Source organism: Psittacula echo (assembly GCF_963264785.1).
Source record: "Psittacula echo genome assembly, chromosome: 5".
Classification (NCBI taxonomy): domain Eukaryota; kingdom Metazoa; phylum Chordata; class Aves; order Psittaciformes; family Psittacidae; genus Psittacula; species Psittacula echo.
Window position 1 is genome coordinate 86,347,056 of NC_137739.1, and position 11,930 is coordinate 86,358,985.

Below are 11,930 nucleotides of genomic sequence, written 5' to 3' on the forward strand. Positions count from 1 at the left end.
AACTTCACTTATTGACTAATTTGACCTCGAGGAATTGCATTTTCTCATAAAGCATCCTATCTACAGCTTTATGCCATTTACTGACTATTGCTTAATTAACCAGCATGCTTTAAAAACAACTATCCTTCCTTCAACTTAATCAAACCAGACTATTTTTAATTGCTGCCGCATCAAGTATGTTTGTCAATACAAGAAAGCCACGTACAATTAGACAGAACTGATTTTTTTCTGGCCCTGTCTTTGGCCAAGCACAAATCACAGCATCCACTTCCAATTTATTTGCTATTCTAACCTAAGGTGGACTGAAACACACACCACAGCTCACAAATACATCTGTCTTTCGATAACATCCTATTATTTGCATCTTTTAATGGGAAGACCCAGTATACCACTGTCAGCACTGCTGTTCTCATGCAACCGACCAGACTTCAGAAGGACTTGGCATTAACTTCCCTCCCTCACAACAGTTTGCCTCCTCGGCTCTCTCAAAAGAAACCCAAAATATTTAGGTTTGTCTGAAATGACAATAAACTCCAAAACCACTAAAGCCTAAAGGTCAGGTATTATTTCATCCAAACAGAAGTTATTTTCTCTCTATGTCAAAAGCCATCAAAACCAGCACCTTACCTGAGAAGTCATGCTCGCTTCGCTTGGACCACGTCCTGCTTTCCAGAACAGGGGCTGTGCCGCGCTCCCTATAACATGAGAGAGAATAGATTAAAATTACTATATGCTTAGACCCATTTCTGCACATAAAAATGATCTGGCCCTCACAAGGCTTTGTACCTCTTGGTCTGAAAAGCACTTTTAAAACTCCTATTACTGTCTAATTAGAGCCCTCAAAATTGTTTTTGATAAGTCAGGTACACATGGCAAATATTAGCTCCATACCCGGTCAATCAAAGGACCAGATTCTCCAGACCTGGTTTTCAGGTCTTAGAGGCCTGTATGCTGCTGCATGCTCCATCTCATTAGCAACAGTTAATCTGCAAATGGCACGATCTTATATTAAAAAAGAAAAAACTACAATTGCTTTTACATATATTAAAATCCAAAATCTGGGGTTTTTTTTAAAGCCATTTACATGAGGGACAGAGTCCTTAGAGATTTCTTCCCACAGCAACTTTTCCCTCCCCTGTTTTAAAAGCTGAACAACTCCTCAGGTAAATACAGTGTTTGTTTTACCCATTTTTCCGTGATTTGTGTGATTGTGTACTTATTTGTGACGCTGCAGAATTTACATGGGCCTGTGGTTTTGAGACTTTTACCTCTTCCCTTTACCTGCGAGGAAGATACCAGCTAAAATCACTGCCTTTACACTGGTTTTATACCCTTTTCCCCTCCACACGTTTTACAACAAACGTGAGAAGAGAAAAAAGTTAAGATAACGAGTACAAATTCATGGTGTAACACAATGCCAAAAACCCCATTGTTTCAGCTTGTCATTTAGTAAGCACCAAGGTAAGCCATGGTCAGAAAGCCTCAGCACTGGAGGGTGTAGTATTTGTGACTAAACTGCCTTTTCCTTTTTTTTTCCTTCTCAAAAAAGCATCTTCCTGGGGTGAAATCTTCTCTTCCATCTTCTACCCTTCTCCTTCCACATATTTTACCCTCCTCATGCCGCTTAGATCCTAGAGGACTGTTGCCACACATGCATTTTTCCACCCAGCTTCCCAGACACTGACAAATGTGAACCAAGGAAGACTTCTGCACAATGTTAATTTATCTAAACCGTTCCTTCCCTCCATTCTCCCTTTTCTCCATGGCACCCTATGCTTTTTTCTTTTACCCTCTGCTGTTACTTTGTTTGGTCTTTGCCCACTTTTCTATACATTTGTCTCCTGCTGATCCTATTAAACCGAGCAGGGAGAACTGAATGTCTCTCTCTCCCATTCACTACACTGTCTCTCATTTTTTAGTGCTTTATAGATTAAAACACATTTTACAGTCATTTTCATATATTTTAAAATATACCTTTTTGCCCCCTTCTCTAGAAACTTGCTGATTGCAGCCCCCAATACTTTTGCAAAGCGAGGTGAGCCCTGTCCTGCTCTAGTACATGCTCCTGCCAGCACACTAAGTGTAAATGACTTGCAAGCCCGTAGTGCAAAGCATGAAGAAGGAAAAGGGGGTAACACGTAGAGATGCCCCTTAACATCACACAGAAAAAAAATCAACATTTTTAACTGATTCTGGCTTTTTAAAGTGATACCATCAAGAGAACGCGCCTGCCTTAGGGGAAACCTTTATCTAGATCAGTAGCAACGCTTTTTTACACTAATAAAATCAAACTTTAAAATTCAAATTTACTGTTCAGCATCACCTGTTTAGGATTGACTTTTCTGCATCTCAGCCTGGGGAGTGAAAGTGGCCCTGTTGGTTTCACTTTTGTTCTCAGCCACTTTCACTTTCATGCACTGACAGAATCTTTTCCATTTTCAGTTCAGCAATGTTAAAGACGACATTTACATGTTTAAACAATCTTCATTACGCTTATAACATGAACAATTCATGTCCATCTCTTGCCCAGGACACGAGGGAAAAATAGTTTGTGGGCCTAAATGTAATGGGCAGCATCCTTCTGCAGGAGCAGCTTTCACCTGTCTCATGTTAGGCTGTGGTCTGCTCCTTCCTTCCCTAAAATCAATAGGAAATGTGCCATTAACTTCACCCACAGCAGGATCAGGCCTCTGGGTCTGGAATGTGCCACAAAAGATGCCGTATATAGACCAATATGTTCCTTATAACATACAGTGATTGCCTTCAATTATTATCCTATGCAAACTCAGGGGAAAAAAACCAGCCCCTGCATTTACCTTTCTGTATGCTTTTAAATCAGTGGTAAATACCCTTCTTGACATAGGCCATGGGGAATTTGAGGGCATCTATCCATTTTGGTTTGCATGGGGAGGGAAAAACTGTATCTCCCTGCTACCAACTGCAAAGAACTATTTCTCCTCCTTCTGCCGAGCCCAAGCTCCATGAAACACTCCAACCCACACAGAGCCGTTACTGTCTTGCACCAGGACCTTGTTTAATCAAACTTTCCAAAGCATAGACTTGTGTAACCCTCATTTTTTTCAGGATAAACCACAATGTTTTAGGAATTAGAACTGCAAACAGCAGGAGGGGAAAAAAGAGGGTGCCATTTATACTATCAAAACCTGTATCTTCCCCCTCTGTATTACCTTCCCTCTCTGTATTACCTTCCCCTCTACATGGCACAGCCGTAAACTCACACGCGTGCATAGGCAGGCACATATACATACAATGACATCTTTCTCTAGCTACCACAGCACTGCAGCTTCCGTCTCTGTAGACGTAAGGGTTTCTGAGACATTGAGACTTAATGGAAAGACTTAGGGGTTTATAGGAGCCCTGCACACCATTCACTTTTCCAACTTCTTGCCTAGAGATTCTGTCCCACAAGCACACACACAAACTGTCACCAGCTGCTTACAGAAATTACTGTCCTGTTTACACACCAAAAGTGAAATCTTGAAAGCTTACACATGCAACTCCTGTAAGAATCCTTCTGTCTCCATTTTATTTACCCTACTGTTTTATTTCACATGAATAAAAATGGGGAGTTGCATTGTGAGCACGTACCCATCCGCTTCACAGACACAGTTTTCTGTCTGAGTAGGCTGTGGTACTATATGTTTGACTTTATCACATCATACATCCAGACCCGGGCGGTTTCCACAGCCCTGTGTAGCACATGCTCCCATTTTCTCTTGTCCTGGATGCCACTACACAGAAGAGCAACCATTCTCCCAAAGGATTTCTCTACATCTTCCTTCTCAACCTCCACCTCTCCTCTCCTTTCCCCAGAAGACATCTTTTGCCTTTCTAAGGCCAGTTCAACATGAAACTTACACACACACTCAATTTTAAGCGTACAAATACACCCCGTGTGTTCAGTGGGGTTATTTACTCGCCTGGTTCATCCACACCTTGACATGCTTCAGTGCCATACAAAGACAGAGCACTATGATCAAGTGGGTCACAGAAAACCCCATTTACCGGGAAGCATGGTCACAACACAGATTTTCACAGACACACAACATGCTACCTCTACATCCCAGTGCAGCCACATTCCTCATAAGTGCCAAAATTCACTCTTTCCCAACTGCAAAGCCTAAGATCAGTTTGTCCCTGATTTCCTAACATGCAATGGAGCTCTTGATCCAGTGTTTTGGTGGGAGTTTGCTATCACACAGATTTTGCACCGGGCTTTCACATGGGGCTGCATATCCCTCTGTGATAAAGTCCTGAGAGAAAGACTTGGCTACCGCAGGCCTCCCCTGTGTTAGTTTTTCGGGCAAAGACCCTGAATTATATAAATTTCTCTAAGAGAATAAAGCTCAACTTAAGCAGACACTGGTGAAATCAGTAAATATCCATCAATTAATACTGGTGTATCATTACCAATGAGAGAAACAGAGAAATACAAAGGCATGTTTCAGCATGGTTCCTTTAAAGGACGTGTTTCATACCTTAGCTTTGCTCTTAAATGTTGCTCCAGGTGCACTTGTAGGAATGATTTCCTTATGGAACATTCTGTCCTGTATTTTACCTGGCTTTTCTATAAACATTTACTATACATTTTTGTATTACTTAAACTGAACAGATAATTTTAGCTGTGTGATTGCTATTTATCTTCTGATATTAAGGCTTTTCAGAAAGTATTATCAATGAACCCTTCAAAATGCCTGTGGCAGAGGGGCAGAAGGCAGTGACGTGGGAAAGACAATGGCAAGAGGGTTGGTGTTCTTTCCAAAGTACTTAATGTCATACTAATTGCTGAATTGCAGAGAAAGGAACTCCCCATGAGGTGCCTTGCCTTGCCATGCCAGCAGGCTTGAAGGGCTCTGCAGTGTCTCTTTAGGGTTCCTAAAGGTCTGCAGCCCTCTCCTGACATGTCCTGCTGCAGCAGGAGAGGTTATCACAGGGGTAGCCTGCTCCTCTCTCCTTTTCCCATCTGGAACCAAGGAGAGGAGCAACTACTAACAAATATTTGTTAGTGTATTTGATTTGGAAGGCACCAGGCATAACCCCGGTACTGTGTAAAGGTCACATTATTAATAGCAGTTGTAGTAGAGAGCAACTGTCATGACAGGTAGGTTAAACTGAGGAACAGAGATGTGAGCAGGTCAAACAGGGCCTGTGACAGGTAGGGAGCACAGCCTTGCATCGCTGACTTTGCACCTCTTTTTCACCCTAGTTCAGTCTCACACACACATCAGACTTTAGTTGTCTTGACCTTTTCCTGGCCTCTAAAGCAGTGTCCTGATCCTAACTCAATGGGGCATTCACACAGGAGAGCCCAAGAGGAGCCCAGCAACAGCCAGGCTAGCTGCTGGGGATGGGGATCCATGGAGAGCATCTCAATGGCATTGAGGAACCCCTACTTGTGCCCATGAGCCAACAGCATCTTGATGTTTGCACAAGGGGGTTGACAGACATACCGTGAGTATTACAACACAGGTATTAGAAACGTCATCTGGCCCTATTTTAAACAACCAATGTAACACAACCCCATGATTTCCAGTACAGTCTTTTCCAACTTCTAACTAAAGACCAAGATCAAGAGACATAAAAATATGTACAATCAACATAGGAGAAGAGGAGCTTTCATTTTCCTTAAATTTAAAGCAACTATACCAACATCAAAACCTCTTTCTATTGCCCATTTTCCTTACTAAGTTTGTTTGAAAAGGAACATGAGAGGAAGACGGCTGCAAGTCAGATGATCATATGGACTTTGCACTGTCATGGAATTATGCAGGTCATCTGCCAATACCAACAAACTTTTGATGCATCCAGGCTCAGCAAACCTGGTTTCTGTCCCTTTCCAGAACTGTGCTGACAGGGAATTCATCGCTAGATGGGAACTTCACCTCTGCTAAAGAAGCGTTTCTCAGACTAAGGCTTACAAAAGGACAATGGTATTCCCAGTGCCAGAAAAAACTGGGTTTGTCAGCACAGCTTGGTTTTTGACAGCAGAGGACTGAGAAGGTTTTGCAAGTACCGCAGGTAGTCACTAGGCTGCTCACTACTTTGGCTTGCTGGCACCAAGTCCAGTCTTCCTGGAAAAGTGAGTTTGTCTTCAAGCAGCGATTACAGTCTTAGTCTTTATCATCAACAAAGGGAAGGAGTCAAGACAATAATAGGAAGGGAGATGAATCAAAAGGATGTCACTGATTCAGAAGGTTTGATAAATACTGCACTAATGGACATAATGACACTGCATATAGTACATTGCAAGAAAAGAAGTACATATACTGCCTGCTAACGGGAAAGGAACCGCACCACACATACTGAGCACTTGATCCCTATGAGATAAAAAAGAAACATGGAATTTTCCTGGTGATGGGCTGACTGATAGAAGATTTATCACGCTTGATCAATTAATAATGCTTCATTTAGTGACCACCTTTTTGCCATATATTTGGTACCTGTCTACAATTAAAAAGCAGGGCATGATCCTCACAGTCCAAAAGCTTTAGTCCTCCTGAATGAGTTATTAGTGGAAGAATAGGAAGGAACTACACACCGCTCGTCTCACTTGGAAGAAGTGCTCAGCATGTCTAAATTCCTGTAGACTCCAATTGTCTCAAAATGTATCGTGACCTTGGTACCTGTCATTGATTTGGCTTGGAAGGAGACAGCTGATGAGCTTGCTCTATTTCCCTCTGCTTTTTGAAGGGCTTCAACTATGAAATAGAAGACCTCCTATTTCCTTAGGCTCGGACCAGTTTTGTACACTCCCAAGGTCCTTCCCCAGCTGTAGCTTGGGGAAGATGGTTTGCCATTTCTTCTACTCAAACTTGACAATAATATGTTTTACCTATTGCTACGTTTTATTTGACATCCCGGGGCACCTAGGCAAATGGCATACATTCAACTCACCATATTAGATTAAACTGCTTGCAAAAGATAAAATACCCCTTATTCCTCCTGCTCTCTTAACAAGGTAGCATAATAAATAGCACCCTCTGGTCAAAAAAAGTTGGCTAGAAACTTTTGCTTTGTATCATAATGAAGGTCAGAAACCATCTACTGGATGGTTTAGAGGATGACCACAGCATCCATTTTTATCCCCAGGAGGACCATCTGAAACCGTACTGTCTGTAGTCCTCAAGCACGCATATTCATGGATTGTAAACAAGCTGTGTCCAACTAAATTTGGACATATGGTCGAGCTATCCCTTTCCCAGACACCAAGTTTGGCCATTTCCTAATAGCAAAGCACACTTGTCAGCACTGAACAAGTGAGGGGCTTCCCAACAGTGCAGGGCTAAGCGTGACGTAACAACTTACATGGTATTAAACAAAATCTAATAGACTTTGATAAAGAAGTGAAATGTTCTGGTTTCAGAAATATTCTGGGTGTGACTTTGATCTTTTCCCACCAAATAAATAAATAAATAGATAAAACTCAAGTGCTTTCTAAAAAGTACACCAATGATCCTACAGATTGTTATGAATGAGGCCCTCTCAGTCATTCCCGTGGACATTTCTTACTGTCCTACATGATTTTGCAGCCCCTCACTATTAATGGTTGAACATTTCATTAAGACATTCACATTATTTGTCTAAACAGTGTGTGATTTTCAGTCAGGGCTTATAGCAACCTTGTCTTCTCCAGCTGCCCCAATGTAGTTCGAATAGTCAGGAATCAGGCAAAGGCACAGAAGAAGAAAACTTTGGGCCTGATATTTATCCACACATTATCAATTAATTACAGACCTATCTGTAAGCAGTGGTTGTGGATCCAAGTACTTATTGCTGATCAAAGCAGTATGAAGTGGCCACTTCATATAGGTTTAGGTGAGATATTTCTGTTCAGGTTTTATGTGTCTCTCAGTAATGGTATTGAAGCCAGTCTTACTGGGGTTTTGTAAAGGGATCCAGTTATCTGACTATAAAGGCAAAAGAGGAGGTTCAAGCAGATTAATTCAAACTTCACTCCATACACTTCTCACATTAACTAAACATGGGGAGCACACTGTTAATCGACACAACCTAAGTTCTTTTCCCCCTTCAGAACTTAGGTACCACTTATGTACCATGCCGTTGACAAACATGGCCCATAACTGCATTGCTGCACATCTGTGTGTAACTAGTGAACTCTGGAATTCCAGAGAATGAGCTTATATTTGGGAAAAACTCTTGAATTTAATTGAATTAGGAAAATGAGGCACATGTGGAGCCCCCAGAGATGGCACGTGAATCTATCAGCATCCACTTACTTTTTACCAGTTGTTAGTTTAAGGCTGCCATTAACAGCTTTTAGCTTTGTGTTACCTTCCATCTCATATGGGTAAGGAATAAATGCACCAGCAGGTAAATGATGTATTATCTATTATATATTGAGTCTATTCTATATAATAGCATTCAAAAAAAATATAAAAAGAGTAGCTTTCTAGTCCTAAAACTTCAGTTTCACTTAAGCAAGCAGATAGAATAATCACAAAGTCCAACCCCTAAATATAGTATATCATATACAGAAATACACTGATAAACACAACCTGATTAAAACCAACTGCACTAAAATGAAGCCAAATAATTTTGACAAAACCAGGCCTAATTGAGAATTTCTGGAGGACTGAGCAAATGCAGTCAGATATCCAGACCCAGAGCAGTCCCTATCCCAGCTCTTAGGGTAGGCAGGCCTGTCTCCAGCTACGAAGCTTAGCCGATACCTCCGACTCATCGACATCTCAACCCCAAACTCCATTCCTACGTGGAGTCAGACTGCAGCACAAGTAGTCACTGCTACCACGGGAGCCCAGTGATGACTGCCAAGCTTTTGGCTGGATTTACATAGATCACAGTCTATATAATTTCACATCTTCACACCTATGGTTTTATATGAATTGAAATTTTCTATCCTCAGTTCAGTGATTTACAAAGAAGTTTGGTATCAACCCACTTAAATCAGATATCCTTGTATTCTGTCTGCTTTCCTTTCATTTTTCCATTAGATGCCCTTGTGCACATAGTGCCATCTCATATCCCTATGCCACAAAATACAGATGTGCTGCATTATTGTAGCAGAAGAGTGGTGAAGATGGTTTGAATGGTTGCTTTGAATCTTAAAAGCACAAGGTTTGTTTTTATAAATAGCATTCTATACCTTAGGTATAATGTCCATTAAAACTAGCAGTTAAGAACTAAAACCACAATTTGCAACATTTGATAAATATTGAGGCCAATTAAATGAATTTTTTTCAGTGAAATATATTTAATTAATAGTATATTTTAGGTTAAAAAATGCATGTTAGTAGCAGCATGTCATTACCACCCCGTGAATTGGTCCTATGGAAATACAGGCATTGATGTGAGTTGGGAAATTATACTAATCTAAGTCCTATTTTTTCCCCTTTCTCAAATTAACCAGAGAGAAAAAAGGAAAGGGAAACCTTAAAGTTAATTAAAGCTATATTAATTAATTCTCATCCTGACAGGATGGATTTTTAGAGAGACCAGAGACCAAGCAATTGGGACTTCTTGTTTGAAATATATTAACAATGAAAACGGTGACAAAAGTAGTAGTATTAGTAAATAGAAATGAAATCTAGATAGCTGTAGTAAAAAATGAAGTATTAAAACTTGAAACTTTAATATGGATATTTCTTTGGTTATAAGATTACTGCCACAAATAAGGATTCTGCATTCCAGATCCTGCAGCATCTGCCTTGCCCAATCTTATACTATCATCAACAGGAGTTCTGACTGCAGGACTTGGTCTTATATTTATGCTGTCCTACAGAAGAAATTCCTATCAAATTAGACAATAATGATTTACTGTAATAACAATTTATAGCTGAATCTTCATCATTAGGAATTTTTCAATGAATGGATTACATTAAATCCTCTTCCACATCTGCCTCATTTTAATGGGAAATATATAGACCTTGGGAAACTTTTGGGGGGATTTAAAACTGAGAATATGTTTGACCCTTTCAGCAATTCTGGCATTATTTCTAGAGAGCCAAAAGAATACCCAATTTGTGTGACAGGAGGGCAAAAAAAGCTAAGAGAAGAATGCATTTGTGAATTTATTCTGGAGAATATACAATTCACCTCTAAAGCTGTTCATTGATAAATAAAGAGTAAAGTATATTACTAAACCCATAAATACTGCTTTCCATCTTGGGCTCACACTATGGCTTACAGAGCTCACTTTCTAATCAATGAAATATTTAATAACATCATCATATTTAAGCTTATTACTCTATCTTTTAAAAGCACATGATTTCATGGAAGGTGATACAATTAGCAAACTCAAATTTAAGGTAGTATTTCAGTGGAAATTGTAATCAAAGAAGTTGAACTTTGTGCCTGACATTTATATTTATGTGCTGCCACTACATGGAGCTGACTCTCAGCTTGTTCCTACTTCAGATCATACTGTACCTACCTTTGATTTAGTTTGTAAAATCTAGTTTATTGTACTGAGCATAGCACTGAGATGGCCAGAAGCAGATGCCCATTGATTTAAAAGTTACGTGGAAATAATTTTTTTCCTTGGAAAAAAATCACTTTTGTGGTGTTCATGTCTCTACCAATCAGATACATGCGGTTATTCTTTTGCAAGGTAAATGCTTAAGTTTATTTAGTACATGAAAACTGCATTTGTTTATTGTAGTCACAGTTAAATTTAAGGAGCTGACCAGGCTTTTGAGAAGCTGAGTTCTGCTAAGTGGTAGAACTCTCATCATGAGTTTTAACAGCATCAATGCATTACCAAAGCAAGAAAGTTGTTTTCCTCTCTTAAAAAAAATTGCAGTAAACACTTAAAACCACTTTTATTCAAATAGGGGGGGAGTTTGTTTGTTTTCTTTTGTTCTTTTGAACTCCTTCCTTTACTTCAAGGACTTTAAAACTTCAGCTGCATGAAGTTACTTGTACAAATTTGCTGTCTGCCTCCTCCTGTCAGTAATTTCTTCGATGTCAAAGCAAAATCAGTATATAGTCTTTATTATAAATTACTAAAACAACAGGGATATTGCGTTTGTTCTTCTAGAAGCCATAAAAGGAAATAAAACCTCCAAGAATATTAAGGAGAAACTGAATAGATATAGCTTCCAGACACATGATCAATATGGGACTGTTCCTTTATTTCAGTTATTCCAAATGCTTTCATTTGGCTAAAACTTCATGTAGAATATTTCTATAGCTCATTGTTCTGTTAAATAAGTCTCGGTTCAACTTACAAACAAGTATGATGTAACCCTGTCTGCTCCGTCAGTTTAATGAGAGATGAACTAGCTATAAATAGAAATCTCTTATCGTAAGAAGATTTATAAATAACCTATACACAATTGGCAAAAATATATCAAACCACATTGAAAGGTTTGGAAACGGTTTAGGGCTTTAAGGAAGGTTTGAAACTGATTTTTTTTAAAACCTCCCTTTTCTTTTCATTGATAACTGCTCAAAAGCCTTCAGAAAGAAGAAACCCCCCACTAAGACTGAACAATGCAAATTAACGTTCCTAATAATTGTAACTGTGTCTACATCCACATGTGTTGTTAATTACTCTGTACAGTATTCAGTTTGGAAGAGGGCTGTATTCCAGCTGCAGGCAGTTCTAAGATAATTTTATCACTTTCAGAAAGGTTTTTACAGAAAATAACTTTACAAAACTGTTCCAATAATTTCTTATTAAGAATTCCAAAATAAACAAATCTGCTTCCAGAGAATTTGTGAATTCTGATCGAATTCACTGCCTTTTTTCCTCTGCTTTTCTGTAGAAAAGTCAATAGCAATTTCTGCAAAAGAGGAAAAAGCATAACTTCTTCACAGAAATATATTCAGTAAAGATGAGCAATGATTCTACTATTTTAGGTTCTAAATCATATGAATTAGTATGAACTATGGGAATCTATAGAACAATGATGAACCTCAGACTGACT